At 39.6% G+C, this 14,351-nt stretch overlaps 1 protein-coding gene across 9 annotated transcripts in view; it reads right to left on the bottom strand.

Annotated features, from left to right (window-relative positions):
- ZNF521 (zinc finger protein 521) overlaps positions 1–14,351 on the bottom strand; it is a 234,059-nt gene that overhangs the window by 217,630 nt on the left and 2,078 nt on the right. The window contains exon 1 of one of the 9 annotated variants that reach the window (XM_030498722.1): positions 13,860–14,085. The exons of the other annotated variants lie outside the window; for them this stretch is intronic. The gene's annotated coding sequence lies outside the window, so the exon portion shown is untranslated. Of the gene's footprint in view, positions 1–13,859; positions 14,086–14,351 lie in introns of those variants that run through there. 9 annotated transcript variants of the gene reach the window in all.

The following is a 14,351-nucleotide window of genomic DNA, read 5'->3' as shown; positions in this document are numbered from 1 at the left end:
TGCTGCCTAACATTGTTTTCATATATACAATTTTGTAATGTGAAAAGATAACAGTGTATGCCTTGTGAAACCAAATGTTTAAAACTTTCCTGCTAGGCAGGGATCTGAAAATTCTGTGAGAGCTGAGGTTTGCCTTCAACAATGGCAGACCACTATGTCTTTATTACACTAATAAAGGAAACAAGTACCAGAGCAGGTAACTTTACGGTTAGCATCTTTCTAAACCATTGTTCAAGCCCCTTAAGGATTCTCACTCACAACAGGACCAAGTAGGTCACAACAGGACAAAGACTTGCTAATAATATTCAACTAGACTGATATATTTGTCAGGAAAATTAAAACCGCATTCAGAAGAATATATGGTAAAAGGAGTAAGAAAACTACCCCACAAAACCCACTAAATTACGGTAATCTTAGCATTAGCACAAATCATCTACAAAATAGCATCTCCTTTTTCCTTTGCATTAAGTTAGATCATTCCTCCAACTAGCTTGGGTATTTGTCACACCAAGTAAGCTACAGCTGGTAGCATCAGATAAGCTCTCAATTAGCACTTTATGCCTATCCACAACCAGACTCTGAAAACTTCAGTGCCATTTCAGCTCTTAGGACACTGTTAAACTCACCTGACTATTAAAGGTAGTGTGACATACAGCCAACATTAACTTCCCTTAAACATTAAATATACTATTTTCTTTCAGGAGAGGAAGGCAACTTTAAACAGAATCATACAGGAGAGAGATGCTTTAAATTTTGCTAACCAAAAACATCTCTCTAGCACTAGCAGAAATATAACTACAAAAAGCTACAAGGATGATATGCAGCTAAAACAAAGAGCATGTATGCGCTATTACCGAAATATCAAAATTACTGATACTCTACAACTGTAATTGTGCACAGTAAAGTCATCTTCATTACAGCATGTACCACCTCCTAGCATAAGGTGAGATAAATTCTAGATAGAAAAGTCATAGAATACTAGTAAAGACACCGCCTCAGGAAATCAGAACAATAGTTTATGAATCCAGATTATGAATAAGTGATGTTACTGCTGAGCAGAACTTCTGCATACATTTGAAATAACATTGCCATGAAAACAACAATATTCCTTGTCCCTACAAATTATGTGTTTATGACCACAGGTCACCTGTTTTGTTAGCTGTGGAAATATTTCTCAATTGACTTAGCTGTTCATTAAAACAATAAACCATGAAGTCCCTACCACATATTTTCTCAGCACAACATTCGAAAAACAAAACAAACAGGAACCCCAACTAATAAAAATTTGAAAAAAGACCAGATCACCACGCTTCTTGAGAGCAATTAAAATATCTAAATGAAGGAAAACAGAATTCCAGCATGTCAACTGTATCTCCCGTTATAAAAGCTTGTGGGTTGGACAGATACCAGTTTTTAAAATATTACTGAAAAAAAAAACCCAAACAAAAAAGTATCTCTAAATTGAAGCTGTATCTATGTGAAAGGTTAGGACATTTCAGCTCGGGTACAGCCAGTGTCCAAGGCAAATCGCGGTTTGACTTCAGAGCACCTCTCATGCTTAGGCTGCTGAATGTCAACATTAAGACCAACTATTCCCTTTTAAGGAGGGGGGGGTAGGGGAGCCAAAACCAAGAACACAAAACCAACCAACAAATCAAGTACTACCATCAAGGACAGTCAATGAGGAAACCCTGAGAGAATTTTGATACAGAGGTCCTAAACTCTGAATTAATCTCCTGACTGCTCTACAGCAACACCTGCTGATCAATAAGGATTTTACCCCTTCTGCTTAGAGTCTCTTCAAGGGACACATGGTCAGCCTATAAAGGAGGGAGATTCTTTTCTAAAGTTAGTACAATATATACACAGATTTTCTAGCTTGCAAAATATCATTCATATTCTGAGTAACCAGGATTCCCCTTCACTGAAAAGTTAATCTGTAGATTTAGCACCCAAGGAAGAGCACAAGTCATTTCTGGTTGATTCCTGGGAAAAACATTGTATAAATAAGGAAAAGAAATGGATAAAATTAGAAATGTGAAAAAGGACATTTTCACTGAAAGGGAAGCCTTTTGGAGAACTCTGGCTAAGATTTATGGCTCCTGAACTATTACAAACCATAATAAAAGCAAAAGATAATTGAAAAAAGTCTATTTTATTCTAGCCTAGGTGGGTTAATAAATTTTAACAAAGAAAAAAACTGCCCCAAATGCCTCAGCCTTTTTTCAGCTTGTTAAACAAAGCAGGAGAAGCCACATATCCCAAAATAAACTATAAAAATAGATTGCTATTGATTTATTCCTTCCTAAAACCTATTCCTGGAGAGATGTGAAAATAAACCTAATATAACAACCATGACTTTCGAGATAGGAAGTTTAGAATACATATTTTTGACTTGCACTTTGCATTTCCTATAATTCAATACTTAATCTATACAGTTCCATTAGCATATGATTAGTAATTCAATTTAGGGCCATCTTTGCACAAAAGTCTTTTTCTTACTATGGTAACTTTGCCAAGTGCATCTTCCATCTACATGTTTGAATAATTTCTGCAGACAAGTAATAGAGACACTAGCTCTATTAGCATAATCAATACACAATTTACCAAGTTATCCAGACAGAACAGAAATAAAACGTGTGTGCCATTATTTCAGTACCTATAAATGACTAATTTCTGGAAGTATCTCTCTGCTTTTCCCTCCTCCTTGTGGCCACATAAAAAACAAGAGGACATTCATACTGCCACCATCTACAGGTAGATATTAAGTATGATTAGACAGATTAATCACGTAGCAGAAGGCAAATTTAAGAGCTAGTTACAGGAGGTGTTGAGTATCCTCTAACTCTATTAAAGTCAATGGATTTTGAACATATTTCGCACTTTGCAATAACATGCTCTGGAAATACATCTCCATAAGGGTTCAGTCAAGCTACAAAACTCAAATCGAACAAGTTACAGAGAAGTACTAAATGCAGCATTGCATGTCAATGCATCACCTGCTAAAGCTACACCTTCCTCCTCCTTCTCTTCCTAGGCACCATCAGCAGTCTGAGACTCACCTTTTAAACTCTTTTAGCCAACACATGTGAGCGCAGGATTTTACACATGGCTATGCTACATGCAAGCAGCAATTCAGCGTGTGACTCCTTGATGTCAACAACCATTTCAGACTGCTTTCATAATGTCTTTTAAGAGAACAGATACTCATAAAAGTTCTCAGTAGTTCTGAAAGTATTTTTTTCTGAACAGCTTCACCTACTATCAACATACATGTATCAGCTATCAGCTACTAGCCAGGAACCTGATCACCATTTTGACTCTGAAATGTATATGCACTCAAAGACTTTAGTGTGAGCCAAAAAATAAACATATTTGCATATTAACATTTCAAGTATCTACATTCCAGAACTCTATTGAAAATTAGTTCTGTGTGTAGCCACAATTTTACAAAACTCCAATTAATCATATGCAAGAATATTTGTATTTCTGATTTGATTTCCTCTGTACTGTGACATACCCCCTTCCCTATTTCTGCCACTGTCCCTTGACATTTTAACAGTATTCTCTTAATATTGGAAATTATTGTTTTCCTTAAAATATTTCTTGTTATATAAAGCATTTTTCTTCTTGCATCTGAAAAGATGCACTCTTGCATTTTTTTTCAGAAGACAAAGCTCCTCGTAGCATTCATATTTTTTTACTCCTCTCTTTAGTCTAGCCCAACATTGTACTTGGTTTTTCTCCCCCTCTAACGTTCTTCTGCAGAAAGACTGAATTAGGAGTTCCCAATTAGACTGCAGTGGTTGGAAAATATTATTCTTTTGCTAAAATGAAGTATTTTCCTAGGCGGCACATAAACATAAAAGCAATAAATATACTTAAGTGGAAAGAAATTATGCTTAAGAAATCCTTCGGATATTCTTCCAACCCTTGATCTCACGGATGACAGTATCCAAATGTGACAGCCTAAAGACGTCCTGTTTTACAACATTGTGTGCTGAAAAGGCAGAAGATGATCTTTCCTGCAGCAGAGGAGGATTCTACAGAAACCCCAAAACTAGGAGTGAGGAGAGGAATATCTTTTCCTGGATAGCTGAGGTAGATTAATTAATCCTGCCCAGAATGCTAACTTTGCCTCCCTAATCATGCATCTTTTAACAAGGTTAAGCCACAGCTACATGAACTTCTATTGTTTAAACTAATTATAGCATGATATATTTTTAAAAGTACTTTTCTCCAAAGATTCCCAAAGCTTTTTACAAACCTCAAGAAAATTCCAGACATTTCTAAAACTCTCTATCATGCAATGTAACATTATAATGGATCCCCAAGTCAAACTGAAGTCCACAGTGAGAATGGGCAAAGCAAGAGGGAATCTCTCTTGGGGACTATTCTTAGTACTAGGGTCAGGACTTTCAACTGTCCTGCCTGTCTTAAACAGAGTACTCCATCCTCCATTCCTGACAATGTGACAGAGGACATCCAGTCCATTTTGAGGAAAAACAGAAGTTAGGAGGCTAAAATAAATTTTAAGCCTAATTACAAAACCCAGTAACATGAACACTTGCAGAGTGATTCCTCTCAGTATGCTGAAGCTATCGATCACCTAAGCTTTTTACTCTTTCAGAGGGACATAACTAAGAATTACTGGTACTCCTACAGACTTGTATTTCAACTGTGGTTAGAAAACAGGAAATTCATTAAACACTGTCTACAAAAGCCTTAACTCAGCAAGAGGGAGCAACCTGAATCAAATTGACACGTGGATCACAGAACCTCAAAGTAACCAACATCACACAGTTCTGAAGATAGGTGATGTAAGGAAGAGCTATGAGGACCTATAGTAAAGGTTACTGTAGGTGATTATTGCCTTTGAAAGTTGTCACTTATGTGCCTAACATAAGGCACTTCAATTGAGGAGTTTGGGTTGTCTGACACCATTCCAACACCAAAACAAAATACAGATGCATGCCTTAGCTCTATTACCTGACGACATACATTTATCTGAGTCAAAAAACCAACCTCCTTTCAATTGAGATTATCCCTGATTTACCAGAGATCTCCACCTATTGTGCACCAGAGCTTTATACGGGTTTGGGGTTTTTTTTATGCCTCAAACTCTCTGCTCTGTTCTAGACTACTTTCTATCATGTAAAACAGCACTGTGGTCTATATCCACAAAGGATATAGAAGCTTAGAAGCCCAAAAGCTAGCGAGGGGATGCTGCATCTAAATTGCCAGAGGTTCTGCTCAGATGCCACTCAGGTCAGGCAGTACCTATGGCTTTACCACCCAGGCTCTCTCAGTGCTGTGCAGCTCAATGCTGAAATCAAACCAAAGCCCCACTGCAGCTGGCTACTGAAAGATTAAATATTCTCCTGCCTGCCCTAGCTTTGTACACAGTCTTATGGGCTGGTTCTTCAGAGTTTATATATCCTTCCCTGGTTGCTACAAGATACTGGCAGAAAATGTGTGGGTTGAAATAACTCTTCCTTTCCCCCTCTTGCCCATTCCCACTGGTTAGATCACTCACCCAGGATGTGGGTGGCACTACCTCAACTTTCTTCTATATCAGGACATGTACTCACGTCATGAGCTTCCTAACAAAGAGCACTTAGCCTCAGACTTGAGGTTCACTCATTCATTGCTGATGAAGCTGCCGTACCCCATCTACAATATTCACTGAACTAGAAAGGAGAAGTAGCATGATACCTTATCCTTGTGGTTAGGGCACCCACATGGGAAGTGGGACACAATGACTCCAGTTCTAGTTTCATTGAAATAATTCATTAGAAGTAATATTGCAGTAAGTACCTGGCAGACCAGGACCCTCCTGGTCTCCTCTTTCTCCTCTGGTACTTGAGCCATTAGAGCCGTGAGTCTTGTGTATGAATGCTCTTTCTCACCCTTGTGTCCAACAAATACTTAATGACACATTGGAAAGAGAAATGTCATTGACAAAAATAAAAGGGCAACTCACGCTCACAGGACAATATGCTGCTATGTAAGGGCTGATGTACTACAACTTTCCCTCTTCAGTAAAGGGGAAAGGAAGAGCAGCAGCACAGCCCTTCAGCTACTTGTAACTTGGGAGGAAAGGAACACCCTGTCCCCAATCTCCAAAAAGCCAGATCAGATAAGTGACTGCTATAAGATACCCTACTGCACTAAGACACCCACATCTAGAACAGGGGAGGAGCTAAGACATATTATCCTTTACAAGTTTTTCCTACTGTATCCTTAAGGTAAAGGACATTCATAAACCCCTCACCTACCTATGAACTATATAAAGAATCAAGTGCCTGGTGTAAGATGACTATTCCAGTAGGCAACCAGGCACCTGTAAACTGAGCACTGCAGTACTGCAGCATCCAAGTCGTCCCCCCCCCCCCTTTTTTTTTTCTGGACCTAGCCTTAGAACTTTCTGACCTTTCTTCATTGATTCACATTTGTATCTGGCAAGCAAGCCTTCTGCTTAACAGATTCACCAGAAATCATAAACCCAACCCTTTTCTATGCTCTAGCTCTTTATAGGTCATGAAATGCAATCCCTTCCCAGCGGTTGCACACATGGACCAATAGTGGCCCACTTCCTCCTCCCATCTTCAGAGCGAAAATGTTTCATCAGGCATGGATTTTGACATCCTGTTGTCCTGGAACCAGTGAATCAGAAAGTTCCTTCCTTGCAATTGTATTCTTTAGAGGTGGAAAATAATTAACTTCCCCACCCCCTCCTCCTTCCTACTGCCACTATCAGAGTTAGAAATTCACTTGCCTCTGTCTGGAAAAAAAAAACAACCCAGCCATCATAATTCAGTGCCAGAGAAAGTTTTGTTGATCAAAGCATAGCCTAGGCTTTCCAAGGACACTGCCTCGCTGCATCCCATCATCCAGTCCAGAAGCACAGCAGGTATTTTATTTTTGTTTTTAAAGTTCCTTTCAAGAAGCTAATGAGTCAATAATGGGAGTTGAACTTGATCGGTTACCAGAAGGAGTGAACAACAAAAAAATAAAACTAAAAGAATCAATTATCAAGGAATTCATTATTTGAAATATATTTTCCAGGCAAAACACAACCTAATGATAGCAAGGGCACTACAAGTTTCAGGGACTGTATACAAAAGCCATCTATTGTGCAGTTAACCAAGACATTTAGACTTTTAAGCAGTCTAGCTTTTCCACATTCATGTGTAACACCAAGCAGCTGTGTAAGAAACTAGGAGAGAGATTTCGTCCTTCCTGTTAAGGACAAAATTCCTGTTCCAGGTTATTGCCTTGCATGACAGAATAAGCTCTCCAAAAATGGGCTATGGGAAGGAGGGAAAACACTGATGCCCTGACTATCAACATCCTGCCCATTTGCCCTCATGTTTCATTAACGCCCAGTACTTCCAAGTTTGTAAGGAAGCTAATTAGCTACTGCCACTGTCTTTTTAAAGAACCATAGTAAGCCAGTATCACATTAAAAAAAGAAGAAAGTGGAGGGGCGGGGGAAGGGGAAGTGTCACTATACCAAAAGATATAGAAATTACTTTAAAGAAATCTTGCAGGACTAAAAATCCTAACCTTAGAAAGAAAAATTGCACCTAATTGCACCTATATTTAAAAGAGAAAGTATCAGATGAATCACTTACTCAAAAAACTTGCTCCCATGATAAAAAGAAGAGTAGAAAAAAAAAAAAACACACCGAAAACATGTCCCCCCAATATCTAAAATTTAATGGAGCATAAATTGTACAGAATTGGTAAGTAACAACCCTACCACTCTTCTGGGTAGACATTGTATGGATTCAACTGTGCAAAGATAAATTACAGTATCGCATGCATAGCATCACTCTAGCTAAAGGAAAATCTGAAAGGCTCAAATGTGCACACACCAGAAGAACATGGATAACCTAAACTAAATCCTGAAAAAGGAGGGAAAAAATCCTCTACATCTTTTGCTCAATAATTATGCAGCCTAGATTGAAAAATGCGTTTGAAACCAAAGAAATGTGAAGTGGGGGGAAAAAAGCATGACCAGTGTTAACTAATATTGTAAATATGGAGGACAACGGTCCTGGTTCAAAAATCCATTGGAAGAGAACAATTTTGTGCAGTCTTACTAATAAAGATTCTCAAGAACATAAAACAGATTCTTTTGGAAAATAGGAGGGCTGGATGAACATGTTAATTATAACATGTTGTAATAAGGATACCCCCAAGATCAACCCTATCTTTTTTGCTACAGCGTAGTCCCTAGGCATATGGCTAACTATTCCTTGATCATTATCCTGGCTAAAGCTAAAGCTACTGAAGTTTAGGAGGCTCATATCTAAGAAAATTTCTTTCATCTCTAATAATTGCTAAACTAGCATAATTACTCATACTTGAGGTGAAATAGAACCCAAGTTGTCTAAAATTAAAGTTAAAACAAAAACAAACCTCACCACCTCTTTTAGTGTTTGCACATTCATCTTCTGTCAGAATCCCATGCCAAGTGTTGCATTATGATTTAAAAGTATTCAAAAGCGACTCTTACACTATCCGACTTTTGTAAAGAGAGCAACAGAAAAGCTTCAATGCTTTGTCGTAACATACTGCAAAACGTATTTCAAAAGAAACATGTACATTTTCACAGCACCAAATAAAATAGTCTCAATCCTTCACAGTTCTGTACGCTGTCCCTTCAGGGAAACGATATATATGCGTATGTATATATGCAGTGCTGATTTAAGTGTGATAGCGCATCTTCCCCATCCCCAGCTGCAACTGATTTTGAGCTCAGGTAGGCCTACAGGAACCAATGAAAACTATAAAATGCAGCTGTGAAAAGATGCTAAGAGGTCTGTCTTAAGGTACCAGCACTTATACTATATGTTAATCAATCTAAAAAAACCAACTCAAAATATCTTATTTTCAGTGGTTTACCTGCCCATGGCAGGGGGGGTGGAAGTAAATGATCTTAAGGTCCTTTCCAACTCAAACCAGTCTATGATTCTGTGAAAAAATACTGAATCCATATGGTCTTTGTAAAACATTAACAGTTTTCCTAGATCTTTTCCTCATATACAATTATTCAAAAGCAAGATTATTTTTTTTTACCAAAATGCACAAGTTTCAAAATACTGACTCGTGTTTCAGAACAAAGAAATGAGAGCTATTAAACCGTTGTAAATTAGACAGAATGAATTACAGAGCAACATAAAGCCTTTCAAGACATCTTAGATCATGGTGGATAACGTTATCCTACACATTAGATAAGTGCCTCCATATTGACAGCTTCCCTTGTTACACAAGTTAACAGCAACTCAGGAAAACAAAATCAAACCAAACGTGCAGCACTTCTAAGCCTCTTCATATTATCTTTGACAGAAGATTTCACCTTTATGAAAGCTAACTACAGCCGGTAGCTGTTTAGATGTTCACTCCTAACAGTACCTGCTCCTAAGCAGCAGACTGCAATGGTCAATATAACTCATGCTGGCCCCCAAAATGAGTGGGTAGCATTACTATAATCCTACAGCTAATCAAGACCATCAATACCAGTATGCATTGCCAAAGTCAATGAATATCACTAAAGGTTAGGGATGTTTTTGTTGTTATGGGTTTTTTTTTATATATAAAGGAGCTGGGGCATGCTTTGGCAAGTCAAAAAGAGAACACTATAAATAGCCTGCATTATAAAAAGATCCTAATCTTAATTCCTCTTTGTAATTTGTTTTTTCATGTACTCTTTTATGTTCGATATCTTAATTTCTGCCCTTTTTTGGATGGCCAAATAGAAGCCAGCAATTCACTCATGCATCAAACAGATGTTTTTGCTTTTCAGGCCAAATGGAATCTTACGAATTTTTTGTTCCCTCCCTATAAATGATGATGCCAAAATAACAGAGTTTCCGAAAGCGTCCCGTTCAGAAAAAGTTCTTTGGACCAGTAACACTGAAACTTTAAGTCAAGTTCACAGAAATCATGCCAATACTAATTGCTGTTTTTGTTTATGCTGGATTGATTATAGTCTAATCAGCAGACAATCTAATGACTTTTGAGTCTAGTCCATGCAATTTAGAACCCGGGGAGGGCTGGGGCTGAGAATAAACATTCAAATAGTTGACAGTTCCACAGAAATATAAAGGCTACTGTTTGAAGGGGATCCGAATGTCAAATTCTCTCTGAACTGCTGCTGCTATGAAGTAGGATTTTTGTTTTGATCCACTAATGTTCTACCTCCCTCGGTACGACACCACAAAACCTGCACCTCTCTACAAGAAACATCCTTTTGCTTCGTATTTATGACGAGAAAACAAGTCACATTAGAACACAGGTACCCTTACTCAGTCCGCCAACACTTTGCATGGAGTTGCAGTTGTAAATTCAGGCAGGATGGAAAGAGTACCTATGTTTCCTCAAAAAGAGGGAACAACTTTAAGAAATATTCCAGGATTGCCAAAACATTCCAAGATACAAGCCTTTTTTAAGCAGAACATAGATAAGTAAAATACAGCCGATAATTTTTTCCTTCTCATCTTTCTAGGAACTAACATTCAGTAATTTTATTTCTGCAGTCAAATGTGGGATGCAAAATTACAATGAGTAAAAATTTACTTAGAAGTAGTAAGAAAATATTCTTTTGGGGGGTTGGTTTATTTTTTAGAGAAATCACTTTCATAGATCAGCGCTTCTATTAAATGTGTGGGGCTGTTCTAGTTTCCTTGTGATGGCTTATCTAACACATACATCATCAGTTTCAGTGATTTTAGCATTATGGATATTACCTGGCTTTAGCTTAGAGAAACCTGGGGTTAACGTTTAGTAGGACTATGTTTTCATTCAGGTTTGTATAAGGAATACCTGGTTTTCCTTGCAAGTGACTGTATTTTTGTAACTTTGTTCCTAAACAAAGTTTCTCATTAAAAGCGGGTAGTAAGGGCAAAAGAAAAACCTCAAGCCCTCCCAAAACTAAAACCCCATAAACCAGAAAGGGAAGGGAGTGGGAACGTGGTCAGTAACCTAAGTGTGATATCTACAAAGCATGCCAAGTCACAAAAAAAGGTTTACCATTCAAATGGCCAAGTTAAACAAGATAGAAGCGAGCTGCTTTCCCCCACTCCCTTGCTTTCTCATCACAGGGGGTCTCCAGCCTGGTTTTGCTTAGGGAACAGCATTGCCCTTCGGTGTTAGGAGTTTAAGGAGTCACACCAATAGCCCTTCTTCAACACCCTTAATTTGCACAGTGGTTCTTTTGAGGCTTATACTCAGGTATCACACCTCTGACTTATCTTTTCCCACCTGCTTTTCTCCCGCTATCCTCCTTCCCCCACCAAATGCATTAGGTGATTTTGATCAGGACAATGATACTTAATAGATTTTTCTTTTTTCTTTCAGATACTAGCTAAGGAAATGGGATAAATTAATCAGTAGAATGAAATATAGGTCAGGACTGATGAGTTTGATGCAACTGATCCTTCCCCTGCCTAAAAGAACCTGGCAGTTGAACTTTAATTCCTCCTTCCTGAAGTAAAATAAGATATTCACATTACAGTTTTTCAGAAAGTGATAGAATTTGCTCTCCTTTTGAGCTTTCTTTTTGCCACAACTCTCTAGTATATTTGTGAGACAGTGCTTTTTTCACAGAGAAGAAGTACAATCTTATTTTTTCCTTGGAAAGACGTTTCTATTATTCTGAAATTGTAAGGGGCTTATCTAATGTTAGCCATGCCTTTCTTACTTCCCAGGTCCAAATCTGAGATGCAATCCTCACCAAGAGCTGGAGGACAGTCAGACCAAAGTTGGCAAGAAACCCAAACAGGGGGAAAAGATTTAAAAAAAAAAAAAGGGGGGGGGGGGGAGAGAAAGGAATAGAAAAGGAATGTAAACAGAAACCAGGGTAATGCAAAAACCTGTATTTTCAAGAAATAGAAGAAATTTAGTCATTAGCAAGTTCTTAACACCCACCATTTCAGATGAAGGTTAGATTCACGCATTCAATATAAAAAACTCAATTGTCATTTTGTTTTAATGTATTTACCTGCCTTGTATCAGTATTCCCCTAAGATATAAGTTTCAAATTAAGTTATCAAAAGTGACAGACGTATCAAAAATATCTCTTATATCTTCCTCCCAGAAAGGGTTGCTAAGTACATGACAAATTGGAAATGTAATGTGTAACTCCATATTTTATTTAGATGTAAAACAGCACTCGTGAGTTTAAATAACTCATTTCCATACATTCAAAGAATAGTTTTTCAGAAAAGCTATTTAAAATACTGTTTATTTTTAAACCGCACAACTATAGTTTGCACTGACTAAATCAGTAATACTTAAGAAATAAGGAATTTAAATAAACGCTGCACCGGAGGTACAGTTGAAATTCTCCTTGCAACACTACTTACAGCTTTTTTTTTGTTGACTAAAAATGAAGATGTAATAATTGATGGGCAGGTACCTATCAATGAATTTAAATGCTATGTCTATGCAAGCATCTTTCAACTTCTCAGATGAATGTCATGATTAGCCCTCTCAGAAATCTTACCATCAGACTGCTTTCAGAATGCTGTTAATCCACTCAGAAACTGACATGATTCAAGAAAAATAAAACAGGGAAAACGAAAAAGATACTTGAACAAAGGCCACCAAGAATGATAACCTACTCCCCAAAGGTAATTACTGCAGCAATAATTACAGATGATGATTGATTTACTGCCTGGTTTTAGTTGAAAAATAGTAAATAAGATACTGTAAAGAAATCTCTATCGTCTCCATCCTAAACATTAAACTCCTGACTTCAGAAAACCGCTTCATGTCAGCAAATACTAGCTACTCCATCTGAATCGCACAATGTTGCTGTCTTCTCATTTTAGGGACTCTGAGGCTACTGGTGGTACATAAGGAAGGCAAAGCTCCATACCTCCACATAAAATGGAAGCTGTATCTTTTGTTTTAAATTAAGTGTGATGTTTACAGGAAGAGATTTGAAACAAACCTCCTCTCTGTAACACATCTAACAAATAACCACGAGTAACACATGCCCAGTGCCTAACAGGAGAACAATTTCCTCTATTTGCCAATTAATTCCTAACGCTTATTCCCTTGCACTTAGATACCTCGAGGTCTAAGACTACCCTTCACTTAAAGTTTCCCAGCATCTTTTTGCAAACATGGCTAACTGGTCGCTCTCCTACTGGCTCTAAAACTCTCCTGCGCACGTAAATAAATCCTCCCTAGGAAGCTCAGAATAGAAGTGCGCGCCCAAGTAACAAAACTTTCATTGTGGTATCATTTTTAAAAGGTAAGAGAAGAGCGGCTCGTTTGTTCTTCACAAGATGCCAAACAAAAGCACTACTGAACCACACAAACTTCGGTAAACTAGATACAGATGGCAGCAGCAGGTAAAGCAGGACACTGAAGGCACCCTTTATTCGCTTTTAAAATATGTGGAGAGTTAAAAAAGGAAAAAAAAAAAAGAAAAGGGGGAAAAAAAAGAACTGAATTAAAGCCTGCTCTAAAGCTCACTGAAGTCAACAGGAAGACTTTGAAAAGGGAACTCTTGGAAAGAGTCGTTTCAAGCAAAGGGAGCGCAGCTTTTTGCCAGGTCCTCCTGTACAAGTCCATAAAAGCAGACCCCGCTCGTGCTTTCTAACTATGAGATTGCGCTGGTTTCTAGGCACTTAACTCCTGGTGTACGCCAGCCCAGCCGAGAAGAAAACAAGGCCTGCCGCCAGCCACCGAGCGGCTCGGGATCACGTCCCCGACCGGGGGCACGGGCAGTCCCCCGGGCCGCGCAAACTGCCCTCGGTCCCGCAGGCCTTTCTCCCTCACACACACACTCTCCCCTTCCCACCGCCCCCAAAAAGTAGACAACTTATAGATGTTCTGACCTGACGCAACCCAGGCTTTATTCAACTTCACTGCAATGTACAGACCGACCCGGGAGGAACGCGCCCATCCAGGGAGAGATGTTTATTTGAGGTGACAGCACCCTTGAGCCTCCTTCCTGGAGAAGCCCCTGTCCGCCGAGCCCAAAGGCTCTCGGCTCCTGAGGGGGCAGGCGGCCAACGGCTGCCCGCTCCTCGGGGGGCGCGGGCGGGCGACACCGCACGCCGCGGCGGGCTGAGGGGCGGCGGCGGCGGCGAGGGGCCCGGCGGGGGGGCGGCCGCACCAGGCCGCGCGGGGCGGGGGAGGAGGGGGCGCCCGGGCCGGGACGCTGCGGGCCCCGCCACAGCCGCACAAGCCGCCCTTTGTCCTCCTGCGGGTCCCGGGCTTCCCCCCCTCCTCTCCCCTCAACCTCCCGCCTCCTCCGAGGGTCCGGGATGAGTGCCTACGACTTGGTGCTTGCGGGGCGCGCTCGCTCCCTTCCCCGCTCCCCTCGG

The sequence above is a fragment of the Strigops habroptila genome, chromosome 1, assembly GCF_004027225.2.
Source record: "Strigops habroptila isolate Jane chromosome 1, bStrHab1.2.pri, whole genome shotgun sequence".
Taxonomy (NCBI): Eukaryota; Metazoa; Chordata; class Aves; order Psittaciformes; family Psittacidae; genus Strigops; species Strigops habroptila.
Note: the sequence above shows the minus strand (reverse complement) of the source record. Positions and strands in the feature narration are given on the sequence as shown.